The sequence below is a fragment of the Chiloscyllium plagiosum genome, chromosome 2 (assembly GCF_004010195.1).
Source record: "Chiloscyllium plagiosum isolate BGI_BamShark_2017 chromosome 2, ASM401019v2, whole genome shotgun sequence".
Classification (NCBI taxonomy): Eukaryota; Metazoa; Chordata; class Chondrichthyes; order Orectolobiformes; family Hemiscylliidae; genus Chiloscyllium; species Chiloscyllium plagiosum.
In genome coordinates this window covers 31,886,125-31,901,413 of record NC_057711.1, presented here as the reverse complement: position 1 = coordinate 31,901,413, position 15,289 = coordinate 31,886,125, and the positions used below count along the sequence as shown (strand labels likewise).

At 39.7% G+C, this 15,289-nt stretch overlaps 1 long non-coding RNA gene across 1 annotated transcript; it reads right to left on the bottom strand.

The window, feature by feature from the left end:
- Positions 1-430: 430 nt before the first annotated feature.
- LOC122558481 lies at positions 431-10,842 on the bottom strand. Its single transcript, XR_006314157.1, has 2 exons — positions 10,686-10,842; positions 431-761 (listed from the first exon to the last, which is right to left on the bottom strand). It is a non-coding gene; the product is annotated as an uncharacterized LOC122558481 (long non-coding RNA).
- Positions 10,843-15,289: the final 4,447 nt, after the last annotated feature.

Here is a 15,289-nt window from a genome sequence, read left to right as displayed (position 1 = left end):
AAGAATATTTTCAATCTTATGAAAAGTCACGGTTCCTAAGTAGGTCACTGCAAAACCTGGCCGTTTTGTGTATACAGACTTATGCTACAGCTGTTTGTACACAGCTCAAGAAGTGCAAGGCTACTTAATACATCCTGCTTGCAGTCAGACTGAGACCAGTCTTACATGGTGCTTTCACTTCGATATTAAGTGGTTAGAGTAGTACAAATCAAATCCTGAAAACAGACAACATAGCAGTTGTGGACTGCCTCAGTTCCTGAATAAGTTGTTTTGTAGAGAAATATTGCCAGCATGCTTGGCCAATGATGTAGCAGCTGCTAAAAATACAACTATCAGTTGCCAGACCACAAAATGTACACTCACTTTATCCATCAAGTTAAAGTGGAACAACAGACATTTTAATGTTAGATGCACACATAAAATAAGACAATTGTCAGCATGTACTTTTATTTAAAGTTTCATTATTTCATCATGATGTAGCACAAAATTTGTTTGGGTACACAATCTGTTGTGCAATGTAAGAGAACTCAGATTACACAGGGTTCATCCATCAATCCCAAGCATAATAATAACAGGGTCATAATGCCTAAAACTGAAATTTGGGGGATGGAGTGGGGTGAATGGAATGGACAGTGCAAATACTTATAACAAAACAAAACATCATAATTAAGAAATAGGGTCTAGGCTTCTAGTTTGATTGATCCTATTGTGGCCTGGGCTTCCTTGTATTCCTCAGTGTCTTCCAATTCTTTCTCGCTTTCCTAGAGCAGGAAGAATACAAAAACAGAATGTTTTCATTTTTGCAAATACTTTACTGTTATGCACTAATTCTTTAATCAGTACTCAAACTAATAGTTTTCAATACACAAACTATACAATGATGTAGAACTAGTTCCTTTGACAACTCATGGTCATATCCAACTTTAAGTTATATTTGCTGTGGAATTTCACATCATTAAAATTTTAGGAAGCTTTGACTAGCCATAATTACATCAGAGCTAGGAGCTGAAATGGCTTTTACAGAGTGTAAAAATGGTCAATTGTTTGTCATGACACAAGAGTACTTATGAGAAGGGAGAAAGATTGTATGGTAAGGTCCTAGGGAGTGTTGCTGAACAGAGACCTTGGAGTGCAGGTTCATAGCTCCTTGAAAGTGGAGTTGCAGGTAGATAGAATAGTGAAGGCGGCGTTTGGTATGCTTTCCTTTATTGGTCAGAGTATTGAGTACAGGATTTGGCAGGTCATGTTGCGGCTGTACAGGACATTGGTTAGGCCACTGTTGGAATATTGCATGCAATTCTGGTCGCCTTCCTATCGGAAAGATGTTGTGAAACTTGAAAGGGTTCAGAAAAGATTTAGAAGGATGTTGCCAGGGTTTCAGGATTTGAGCTATAGAGAGAGGCTGAACAGGCTGGGGCTGTTTTCCCTGGAGCGTCGGAGGTCTTAGAGGTTTACTAAATTATGAGGGGCATGGATAGGATAAATAGACAAAATTTTCCTGGGGATAGAGAGTCCAGAACTAGAGGGCATAGGTTTGTGGTGAGTGAGGAAAGATATAAATGAGACCTAAGGGGCAACTTTTTCACGCAGATGATGGTATGTGTATGGAATGAGCTGCCAGAGGATGTGGTGGAGGCTGGTACAATTGCAACATTTAAGAGGCATTTGGATGGGTATATGAATAGGAAGAGTTTGGAGGGATATGGGCTGGGTGCTGGCAGGTGGGACTAGATTGGGTTGGGATATCTGGTCGGCATGGACGGGTTGGACCGAAGGGTCTGTTTCCATGCTGTACATCTCTATGATTCTATGACTCTAATCTACCATTAAATAAAGATTCAGCATAAGTTCTGAATCGAAAGATTTCTACTTGGACAGGGAGTACTCCAACTTAATATCCTTGTTGGGGAACTATGGTGCAGTACTGCAGATGACAATTACTTCAGATGCCTGAAATTTTAGAAAAAGTATTATGCTCATTATCCTCAACCAATTATCAAACAAATGTACGGATCTTTGTTTTTAGTGATCCATCGGCAAAGTTTTAGAATCTACGTTCTAATTCTGAAATACACATGACAACACTGAAGGCACAGGAAATCAAATAAAATATTAATATAAGAGAAAAAAAGCAAAAAAAGAGTTAGGATAGAAATTAGTAAAAGCAAAAAGGATTCCCTAATGAAATCTGGTTAAGTCTAATAACACACAACAACCAGGAATTAAACCATGGGTTTTTCTTATGGTTGTAATGAGCTAGCTGATTTTAGTCAGGGTTGCTTCAATTGGTCATGGTATGTCAACTACCCACATACTCTTATCTTAACTGTTATTTACCAGCACCTATTACAAAGTCTAAAATAAAAGAAATGGCTACTCCAGGGGAAACAAAGGAAAAAAAAAAGAGAATGAAGAAAAGGAGAAGGCCAAAGTTGGTGACATTTAATATACTCTGTTTATAGATATTTCTTAAGCAGCATTGGGTCATTATTGACATAAGGCTGCTCCTACCCTCTGAACAGCTTTTTTTTTAAGATTAGATTAGATTACTTACAGTGTGGAAACAGGCCCTTCGGCCCAACAAGTCCACACTGACCCTCCGAAGCGCAACCCACCCAGACCCATTCCCCTACATTTATCCCTTCACTTAACACTATGGGCAATTTAGCATGGCCAATTCACCTAACCTGCATATTTTTGGTCTGTGGGAGGAAACCCACGCAGACACGGGGAGAATGTGCAAACTCCACACAGTCAGTCAGTCAGTCAGTCACCTGAGGCGGGAATTGAACCCGGGTCTCTGGTGCTGTGAGGCAGCAGTGCTAACCACTGTGCCTCCGTGCCGCCCAGCTTTATTACTGAAATGAGTGTTTCTTTCAGCATCCATACATTAGTAAAAGATTGTGAGCAATTTTAGTTTCCTTATTTAAAGAAGGACATAAATACATTGAAGATTGTTCAGGAGAGGTTCACTGGATTGATACCTAGAATTAATGGTTGTCTGAGGAGGAGGGGTTGGACAGACTTGGTATGCTTCTGTCGTGAGTTTAGAAGATTGGGGGTGACTTGGTTCAAGTGTCTTAAATGGTCTTGACAAAGTGGATGCGGTAAGCTTGTTTCCTCTTGCGGTTGAGTTCAGAACTAGGGGTCACGGTTTTAAAATTAAAAAGGTTTCATTTTCAGGACCGATAAGGAAAATATGTTTCTTTCCGAGGGTTGAGAAAGTTTGGAATTTGCTACCGGTGGTGGTGGAGGTTGGGATGCCAAATGTTTTTATAACAGAGGTGGGTGAATTCTCGTCAGGCAGGGGCATTTAGGGGCATTATCAGGAATGTGAACTTTGAAACAAACAGGTCAGCCATGATCTTATTGAATGGAGGAGGTGGCTCAAGGCACCGAATAGTCTACTTCTGGTCCTATGTCATATAAAAGACTCAGTAAGAAGTCTGTAGCCACTGAAACATTATGGGTTCAGTTTTTAAATTCAACTGAAAAAGGTAGTGGATTAAGCAGAGGAGAAAAAAAAAACTGAGAAATATGAAATCAACCACAGAGAAAACTTAAAAGGTTAACTTTTAAAATCAAGCAAGCCTAATGGTGATCATGATTATTTTAGGAAATGATACAGTAATACTAGACCAATATACCAGTTTCCAAAGGCTGATATGCATGTTACAACACTTTTATTAGATTTATTTATTAGATTCACTACAGTATGAAAACAGGCCCTTCGGCCCAACAAGTCCACACCAACCCTCCAAAGAGTAACCCACCAAGACAGATTTCCCTCTGACTAATGCATCTAACACGATGGGCAATTTAGCATGGCCAATTCACCTGACCTGCTCATTTTTGGATTGTGGGAGGAACCGGAGCACCCGGAGGAAACCCACGCAGACATAGGGAGAATGTGCAAACTCCACACAGACAGTTGCCCAAGGCTGGAATCGAACCCAGGTCCCTGGCACTGCGAGGCAGCAGTACTAACCACTGAGCCACCGTGCCGTCCCTTTCACTCGCAGCTTTGTTAAAAACTGCATTTTTACCATCTGCCCACCAAAGACTTGCACTGAATACCAGAAAGCTGCTGTATTTTTCATGTTGCATGTAAATGAAATTCAACAGATATTTAATCTACTAATTAGGAGACCACCTTCCCTTTTAGCAAAGGGTAAGCATGATCCGTTACCAACCATTGGTTAAGGAAATGTTTGCCCCCTTCATTCATCCCCTTCAATATCCCATTTCCTGCACTGTAGCATTATTAGTTTGCATGGTCAACAACTTGAGCTGAAGTATGCACGTACTAATGGCAGGTACAGATGCCTGTTGTGACAAAATTTGGCCCAATGTATTTAAATAGTTAAATTGAAATAGTTAAATTGAAATAGTTAAATTGAAATAGTTAAATTGAAATAGTTATTAAATTGAAATAGTTAAATTGAAATAGTTAAATTGAAATAGTTAAATTGAAATAGTTAAAAATCTGTTTCAACACTTCCAGCTGATAAAGTTTGCAAAGAAAATTTGAAATACATCTGTATTCTTCTATGTTCTATATTTCCACAAATCCTTCTACGTTTTCCAGGTGTAAGAAAGTTTTAGTAGTCATGAACATACAACTAAAAAGTTTAATTGCATTAATGTTTGAGAGATGTCTTGGTTAGCTACTCTCATTAGTAAGGAAACATATTGTAGCTATACTGCCTGCTAGATGTTTATTTTCTTACAATTATCAATTTGAACACAAAACAGAGTTCAACACCTCAAAGCTTAGAAACAAAATCAGCTTGGCACCAGTCTCAATTATACTGCAGTTGATGAAAAGTTGGAGCTGTACAAGCTCCTTCTTCCAGAAGGTTTCACAGCACAGTAAAAACAAATATCAAAATAAATTACTTCAATGTGATTATAATGTTTTCAGTTTGCATTGCTGCCATATAAGATCTGCTAAAACGTGGCTGCCCTATTAAGTTAATGCAAGGTCCTGACCATTGCCAAGGTAGCCAGCGTTAACTAGACCAGCAGTGAGATGCCATTAAATTGCTCCCATTATCTTTGGTGAAGCAGAAGGAAATCATTTAGGCTTTAAATTGAGCAGATATAAAGATTAGAAGAGGATGGAGTTTGTGGCACTTGTAGGCCGCCAGCTAATAAAGACAAATGAAAATACTAGTTTTAATTTTTAGCAAAACTAATGAAATCAAAATGCCATTTAGCTAAGGTTTGCCCACTTTTAGGATTCGATTTTTATCCAAGTTAAGAAAATATTGCTGAACTAGAATAATCTGCAAAATGAAGTTCTTTTTTTCCACCCAAAATTATAATATGATATACTGAACATTTACAGATCAAAAAAAATAGTTCCCAAAATGCCAATTCTGTTATACACAAAGTTATTTTCAAGAGATGTCAATAGGACTAAAAGACTCACTGCAGCTAATCTCATACACCAATGGCAATGAATTTAAAATGCACTAGAGTAAAATCTTAGTCTAATTTCTCTAAAATATATAAACATAGTAGTATAATTATAGTAGAGAACTAGGATGTTTAGAAACTGTTGTTATCAATTTTTTCTTAATCTTTTATTTATTATCGATTCAGAGACTTTATCCAAGCAAGCATTCTTTAATAAACGTAACTCCCATACCATTTACATTGTCATTAAAATGGGACTTATAAAATAAGTATAAAATCAGGTATATTTTGTAAAAGTACTTTAAGTGCAATTTTCCAAAATGAATATAAATTGCATTGCCTTCTACTGTTGATGTAGAATCTACTGGTTATCTTTTGTTTAAAGTGTAAATCCCCAACCAATTCAAATAATAAAATACATCTTATTGCAATTTTATTGTGGAATGTACCGTAAATTAATTAAACATTAAGGATCTCTAGATAATGCAAATGAAGTCCCACAACTATAAATTAAGTCACATTTGACTGTTGCACACTTCATAACTTGCTGTAAAGCAAAGACTCATACTCATTTGCATTACAATGTTTTCCAATGCAAGTCATTCATCTCTACATATGCAGGAAAGATTATGAAAAGAACAAAACAAAGCTTTCTTTACGTTATATCAATTCAAAAATATGAAGAGACAAAAAAAAAACACCTTCAGTAACCATCTTCTCTGTATGCTTGCATAATAGTATTGATTGAAGTAACTACCGGCTAGCCATTATGAGGACAAAGTCCTCTCTTCACACAGAGGACACTCTCTACCATGTTGCACTAGCACAATGCTAAAAAGGGAAGATATAGACAGAGCCAGCAGCTAAAAACTGGGCATTCATGAGTTGCTGTGGGCATCAGCAGAACTGTATTATGCAACCTCAAGGCCAGAATATCCCTTAGACAGCCACAGTCACCACCAACTTGCCCAAGTTAATGACAGGATAGGCATTAAATGCCAAAATACCCACATCACTTGTACAAAAACAAAAATACCAGCAAGCCAGGGGATCAAACCTGGTTCAATGAGTGTAAAGGAGCACACCAGAAGCAGCACCAGACATACTTAAAATTAAGTGCAAATCTAGTTCAGCTACATCACTGGACTATACGCATTCATAAGCAGCACGTGCTAAACAGAGCTTAGCAACACCACAACCATCAGATCAGTTAAAATCCCTGCAGTGTGAATTATGAACAATTAAACAAATGAACATGGGGAAGCCCCTCAAGGAATAACCTCACACCCAAAGATGGTGGAGCTCAGCATGAGGGCAAACATTTCATCAGAAATGCTGAGTGCATGATCTCACTCTCCAGATCCCCACCATCTCAGGAGTCAGTCTTCATTAATTTCATACATTCCATATGATATGGTTGATCAATCCATCTACATGGGCCTCTGATAAAGAGAGAGATGGCCTCAGTATCCTGAATTCAAAAGACAGGTCAGATCCAATCTGGAAAACTACTGCCTCAGAGTCTACTCTTGATCATGAGCAAAATTATGACAGGCAGAGTTATCAAGACCATAAGATGATGAGATATAGGAACGGAATTAGGCCATTACAGGGTTCAAAAATGCTCATAATACTCCAAATGTGGTCTGACAAGGATCTATACAGTCTCAGCAGTACACTCCTGCTCTTGTTTTCTAGCTGTCTTGAAAGAATGCTAACATTGCATTTGCCTTCCTAACAGCTAACCAAACCTGCATGTTAATCTTAAGAGAACCCTGAAATAGGACTCCCAAGTTCCTTTGTACTACCTTTGAGCATTTCTGAAACCTGCATCTATGAAAGGATATGACGACATTGTAGGGAGTCTATTGGTCAGAGAGGGTTTGTAAGAATGATCCCAAGAATGAAGGGTTTGTACTTTAGATTTCTGAAGCCTTTTCTCATTTTGAAAAGAGTTTACACCTCTATTCTTCCTACTAAAATGTATAACTTATACTTTCCCACATTGTATTCCATCTGCCACCTCTTTGCTCATTCTCCTGACCTGTCTATGTCCTTCTGCAGCCTTCCTACCTCAACAGTACCTGTCCCTCTACCTTTATGTCATCTGCAAACATAGCTACAATACTCAGTTCCTTTGTCTAGATCATTTATTGCAGTTCCTTTAGCAGAGTCATAGGTTAAACTATTTCCAATTGCTTCATTCTCAGATGTTGATGGGGATGTGTGCTGATGACTTCACTGTTCAGCCTATTTGTAACTCCTCAGATTAAAAAAAACATGCATTCCCACTGACAATAAGCAAAACATGTACAACATTCAGGCATTTGTACCATCCCTAAGAATAGAAAGTCTAATCACCTCCTTGAGCTTGTGGGGTTGGTGTAGTTGTAGTGTCCCTAGATCTGAGCCAAGGAGGTGTAGGTTCAAGTCCCACCTGCTCCAGGAGGTAGGTCTGACTACACCATCTTTACATTTGAAGGTTGACAAGTTCCCACACCCTGAAAGACTTCATCCTAGAATCTTCAAAAAGGTCAATGTATTAGAGTCAATATATTGGTTTTAAATCTTCCAAAGTTTTCTAGATTCCACAAAGCTTCCATCAGTTTGGAAGATAACAGATGTGACTCATCGATTCAAGAAAGGAAGGAGACAGAAAGCAAGAAATTGTAGACAAGTTATATTAATATATCAGTTATAGGGATAATCTGGGAATCTATTAGAGGTGGTTTAGTGGTATTAATGCAGATTTCTAACCAAACAATCCTGAGTCTGGAAGTTTCACAAATTATACTCCTTCACGGAGGTTCTGACCATAGTCAAGTCTTCTTTGAACTGCAGTCAAAAGTTTTCTTTTCTAAAAAAAACTTGATCTGCTACAATTAATGACTTCACATTTTTCCTCTGATGTAAACCCATACAATATAAGCAAAATCAAAAACAGAATTTGTTGGAAAAGCTCAGCAGGCCCGGCATCATCTGTGAAGAGAAATCAGAGTTAACATTTCTGGTCCGGTGACCCTTCCCCAGAACTCTGAGAAGTTCTGAGGAAGCGTCACAGAACCAGAAGCCTAGATAATGTTTAAATCTTTCCCCAAAAGTAAACAAACACCATATGCCACTAGCTTGAAATCCAAATACAGATGAATTAAATACCTTTCATTACACTTGGATGAAAGCTCATTTCTTTAAACCCTTCCTATTGATGTACTCATTCAGATACCAAATGCTGGCAAATGGGACTACATTAATTTAGAATATCTGGTCAGCATGGACGAGTTGGACTGAAGGGTCTGTTTCTGTGCTGAATATCTCTATGACAATGACTTCATGACTATGGCTTATGCTTTAGCAAGTATGCTATAGTAGTTAGAGACATATGGGATGCTTTCCTTTGTCAATCATGGCAAAAATTATAAAAGAGCAGGGGGATCATGGTTGCAGCTGTACTTTGGTTCGGCCAAAGTTGGAATGCTGTATGCAGTTCTGGTCACCACTACAGGAAGGATGTATTTGCAGTGGAGGGGGTGCAAGGGAGATTCAACAGGATGCTGTCTGGAATGCAGTATTTCAGCTCGGCAGAGAAATTGGGTAAGTTTGGGTTTTTTCTTTCCTTTGGAGCAGAGAACGGGAGGGCATCAGTTTAGGGTTGAAGGGGAGGGAATGAAGGGGAACCGGAGGGGCAATTATTTTCTAAAACAGAGGGTGGTGCATGTACTGCCAGTAGAAGTGGTTGAGGCAAAACCATTAACAACATTTAAAAAGGCATTTGGGCAAATACGCAGATAGGAAAGGTTCAGAAGGATTTGGGCCATCTGCAGGGAAATGGGGTTAGTGTTATAGACATTTTGGTCGGCATGGACCAGTTCCTGTATCCATGCTGTAGGACTCTAAGTCTTTTGGGGGGGGAGGGGGGGTGTGCACGGGAACCTGATAGCAGAGCATAATGCAATAAGGAGCATGGACAGGGTGAACAGAAAGCACCTACTTCCATTAGTCAGAGAGTCAATAAGAGTTCATAATTTTAAGAAGTGAGATGCAGGAGGTTTAGAGGGGACGTGAGAAAAAAAAACGCACTGCTTGGCAGGATAATTGAGGTAGGAAACGCCAGAAGTTTTAAAAAATACTTAGACGAGCATTTGAAACGTCATAAAATCCAAGGCTACGGTCCTAATGCACAAAAGTGGAATAGTGTCTGCAGTAGAAGATTTCTGATGGTACAAACTTGATGGACTGAATGGCTTCTAAAGATAGCCTAGGGAGTGGAATGCAGCCTTTCATACCTGGGACGAGAGTAGAGGCAGTTGGGAACTCAGACATAGTCCAGGTATCAGGATGTAGTCTTTCACATGCGACAGCAGAGCAGAGCTAATGGGGCATAAACACAGACTAGGACAGAGCTAACCTTTCCTACCTGGGATTGAAGCCTGGTTTCAGAATATGGTCATTCCAATTTGGGATTGGAGCTGGGCCTTTCCAAACTTGGATTTGAGCCCTGGGATTGAACCCCATGACGTATGGCTCTAACAACACTGTTAAGAGTTTGATTTCAGCAGGTAAAAGCAAACCCATTTGACTGGTACCAAATCTTCTTTCACTAAAGCACTGATGACAGCATTAAACAGTTATGAAGGTATAGAGTAAAAGTCGTCCACATCTTTGGAAGCACCTTTGAAATCCACAGCTCCTAACCGTCTAAGATGGGGAGGGTGGCAGACACAGGGGAATACTAGCCCTACCAAGGTTTCCTTTAAGTCACATACACCCATGACTTGGAATCATTGCTTCCCCTTTGTGAATGAGTCAATATCCTGAAACTCCCCAGTTAACAGCACAATAGAAGCATCTATACCCAGTGAATCAAGATCACTCACTACCATTTTATCCAAAGCAATTAAGAATGAGCAAAAGAAATGCTGGATTGCCTGCATGCACACAATACATGAGTGAAAGGCAAAGTTGATTTTTTAAAGAGAATGCGGAGTAAAAGTCTAATACAGTCATTTCACAATATATTAGGAACAAATTACTGCAGATGTCGGAAACTGTACTGAAAACAACAAATGCTGGAGACCACAGCGGGTCAGACAGCACCCATGGAGAGAGAGCAAGCTAATGCTTTGAGCCTGGACGACCCTTCATCAGAGCACAATCTATGCTGGTTAAATACGATTTTAGATATTAAGCATTGATTTTATTAATTTGCAGTGACTAAAATGGACCATGTAATTAAAACTTGCCAAACTGAAATAAAACGGCCTCACCAATAGTTGTGCCAGGTCACTGTGGGCCGTTTCCAATCGACGCTGACAATCTGGAATCATCATCCGTGATTCTTGCAGAACTTCCATCTAGAAACAAAGAAAACAGGAGAGTGAAAATGAGGCTGGAAGCAACAAAGGATGTTGTTAATAGCTTGATTGCCAAATACCACCCTTGCTACTTCATGCTTGAAATGGAATTGTCTGCTATTCTATTCAAATGTTAAGATACTGATATTCAATGGTTTGCAGCACTTCTAGAATTGCTGGCAATAATTTGAATCATAGTTTTTACTGCTTCATCATATGAAAATACAAAATAAAATCGCTAAACCAGTTCAACAAATATACTGTAATAAGTTAGTCCAAGTAGTTTTATTTTTATTAAAATAAAAAATATCTGCAGTCAACATAAAAAGCTTTTTCTTTGGGGTAATAAAGAAATGCAATGTCCAAGTAATATCACAGAGATAATTACTGCATGAAAAAAGTTATTGAGTTATTGATCGAACTGCGTGCTCTCTGCAGGAGGTTCAGACTGTGAAAGACAGAGGTCTACAGGAGCTCAGACAGAAGTGAGCGGAAACCAGCAGGTTCATCTTCATGGTCTTTATCATGCATAAGAAACTTATTTCAAAACTGCGTGCATTAATTTTGGCTAAGACAGTATGATTCTGTTCCCTTCAGGATGAAAAATAGTAACAAATACAGTCCAACTGTTAAAAAGCGTGCTCATCCAAATGATGTAACGTTAGTGCTGGAACAATGGTGTTAGAGATTCAAAGCTTTCAGGGAAGTACAAAAGATTAATTTCTGCTTCTACATTTAAAGTTTTATACTTTCAAAATCCAAGGAGTTTCTTCTTTAACCTCAAGAAAGTTTTTTTTAAACTATTATTTAGTTATGTAATATAACAAATAAGTTGTTTGCTCTACAGTATGCATTAAAGATTTCTAATGTGTAAAATCAAAAGAAACAATTTACAGTGTGCATACACCATAAAAATCCCGGATTCAGCCGTAACACAGGACTTTACAATTTGATTCTCTCAGACAAAACAGAATTCTAAACATGTCCACAAAATACATGCATAGAGCACACACAAACTCATGATATCAACAGAAGTGGTTAATGGTTTTGAAAGGTAAACTGCACATTAAAAGAAACAGGAAGTGACAAATCTGAGAAAATGAATATAATTAATGTTATTGTTCAAGAAAGAAAAGCTTGCATTTAAGCGGTACCTTTACCATCAGATAGCTCAAATAACTTTACAGCCAATGAAGTACTTCTGAAGTGCATTCACTGTTTTAGTACAGTCACAATTTTAGTGCAGAAGATGCAGCAGTCAATTTGTAAACAAGCTCCCACATACAGGAATGTGATAATGACCAGATAATATTTTGTGAAATTTATTGAAGGATAACTATTGGCCTGGACACCAGAGAAAATCTCCATGCTCATCTTCAAAAACATTGCACAGCATCTTTTAAATCTGCCTGAGAAAGTATACAGGGTTTCAAGTTTAACATCTTAACCAAAAGGTGACACTTCTGACAATGCAGCGTTCCCTCAGTGCTGCGCTGGAATGTCAACTTTGATTACATTTATGTTCAGGTTCTGGAGAGAGACTGGAATTCAAATTTTATGACTCAGACAACAGACTGCCACAGCTAACAAGCAAAAATATTCCAATAAACCAAAGGTTGCATGGATGCATGAAATAGTCCCTGAATAAACTGTTATAACAAAATTGAACCTTAAAGCTAAAGATGGACTAATGATGGTGAAAACAAGAATACACACTTTGGAATGCGTTTTGGAAGTTCTATAAATGATTTGATAGGCTAAAGTCATGATTCAATGGCTGTATTCTTCTGAGTCAAACAGTTGTGAGGTTGAGCCATTTCTAATGGCTTAAACATGCAATCCTGGCTGATGCTTCATGCAATACTGAGAGTGATGTGCTATTGGAGGCTCATCTTTCAAATGAGCTGTTGAACCCAAGGTCCTCCTGTCCTCTCAGCTGGTGGTAAAAGATTTCCCAACATCACTCCATGAACAGCATGGGATATCTCCATTTGCCATCACCAACAGCTATATGAATGATTGTCCTTCAAAGACTTGGTCAATGTAACTGCATTATCAACATCGACATTTGGCCCATCAAGTCTGCTCCGCCATTCAATCAATCAACCCTAATTCCAGTTTCCGCACCTCCCCAATCCCTCTGAACCCTTCCTATTCATATACCCATTCCAATGCCTTTAATGTTGTAATTGTACAGTCTCCACCACTTCCTCTGGCAGCTCATTCCATACACACACCACCCTCTGCATGAAAAAGTTGCTCCTTAGGTCCCTTTTATATCTTTTTCCTCTCGCCTTAAAGCTATGCCCTCTAGTTTTGAACTCCGCCACCCAGGGAGAAGGCCTCAACTATTCACCCTATCTATGCCCCTCATGATTTTATAAAGTTCGGAAAGGTCACCCCTCAGCCTCCAATACTCTGGAGAAAATAGTCCAGCCTATTCAGCCTCTCCTTCTAGCTGAAGTGCTTCAACTCGGACAACATCCTTCTTATAGCAAGGAGACCAGAATTGAATCTAGTATTCCAAAAGTGGTCTCACCAATGTACTGTACAGCTGCAACATGACCTCTCAACTCTTATACACAATGCACTGACCGATAAAGGCAAGCATACCAAACACTTCTTCACTATCCTGTTTGCCTGCAACTCTACTTTTACATAACTATGAACCTGCACTCCAAGATTTCTTTGTTCAGCAACATTCCCCAGGACCTTATCATTAAGTTGAAGAGTGTGGTTCTGGAAAAGCACAGCCGGCAGGCAGCATCCAAGGAACTGGAGAACCGACTAAATGTCGACTCTCCTGCTCCTTGGATCCTGCCTGACCAGCTGCACTTTTCCAGCATCACACTCTTAACTCTGACCCCCAGCATCTACAGTCCTCATTTTCTCATTACCATTAAGGTGCATATGTCCTGCCCTGAACTGCCTTTCCAAAATGCAGCACCTCACATTTACCTAAATTAAATTCCACCTGCCACTCCTCAGCCTGCCGGACGATCGAATCAAAATCCCGTTGTACTCTGAGGTAACCTTTTTGCTATCCAGGAGAAAGTGAGGACTGGAGATCAGAGCTGAAAATGTGTTGCTGGAAAAGGGCAGGTCAGACAGCATCCAAGGAACAGGGGAATCGACAGGAGAAGGCCCTTCCTGAAGAAGGGCTCATGCCCGAAACATTGATTCTCCTGCTCCTTGGATGCTGCCTAACCTGCTGCGCTTTTCCAGCAACACATTTTCAGCTTCTTTGCTATCCACTACACCTCCAATTTTGGTGTTATCTGCAAACTTACTAACCATATGGTGATTTCAGCTTTCCCAATAAGCGCAGATGGTTTGGATGGAGCAGTTTGTGTCAGGTGTGTCCAGGAGGGTTTCCTTACTCAGTATGTAGACAGACTGACGAGGGGAAAGGCCATTTTGGATTTGGTGCTCTGCAACGAGCCAGGACAGGTTCCAGATCTCGCGGTGGGGAGCACTTTGGTGAAGGTGATCACAACTGCCTCACATTTAGCATAGCTTTGGAAAGGGAAGACATTTAATTGGGGAAAAGGAAATTATGACGCTATCAGACAGAGTTGGGAAGTACAGACTGGGAGCAATCGTACCATAGAAAGGGCACAGCAGACATGTGGAGACTATTTAAGGTGCAGTTGTTCTGAGTGATGCACAAATGTGTTCCTCTGAGACAGGTAAGAAGGGGTAAATTAAGGAATCTTGGATGAAGAGAACAGAGAAACTTCTCGTCAAAAGGAAGGCGGCAGCTTATGCAAGGAGGAAGCAAGGATCTAGCACAGCTTTAGAGGATTACAGGCTTGCTAGAAAGGAGCTCAGAATTGGACTGAGGAGACCCAGGAGGGGGCATGACAAAGGCTTCGCAAGAAGGATTAGGGAGAACCCAAAGGCATTTTACTCATATGTGAGGAATAAGAGAATCATTAGGGAGGTCAGGCCGATCAGGGATAGCGTAGGAGTCTAAGCAGATAGGGGAAGCCCTAAATGAGTTTTTTGCTTCGGTTTTCACCAAGAAAAGAGAACTTGTTGTAAATGAAAACTTAGAGGAGCTGGGACCAGATCAAGATTGATGAAGTTGATGTGCTAGAAACTTTGGAAAACATGAAGATTGATAAGTCTCCAGGGCCAGACCAGATTTATCCCAGGCTGCTCCAGGAAGCAAGAAAAGGAGGTTGCTAAGCCGGTGGTGAGAATATTTGCCTCCTCACTCTCCGCAAGAGTCGTACTGTAGGACTGGAAAGAGGCGAATGTTGTTCTTCTTTTCAAAAAGGGTAATAGGGAAATCCCTGGCAATTACAGACCAGTCAGTTTTACGTCTGTGGTCAGCAAAGTTTTGGAAAGAATTCTGAGGGATAGGATTTATGACTATTTGGCAAAGCATAGTGTGATTAAAGGTAGTCAGCACGGCTTTGTGAGGGGCAGGTAATGCCTCACAAATCTGGAGTTCTTTGAGGAGGTGTCAAGATAGGTCGACGACGGTCAAGCAGCGGATGGTGTATATGGAC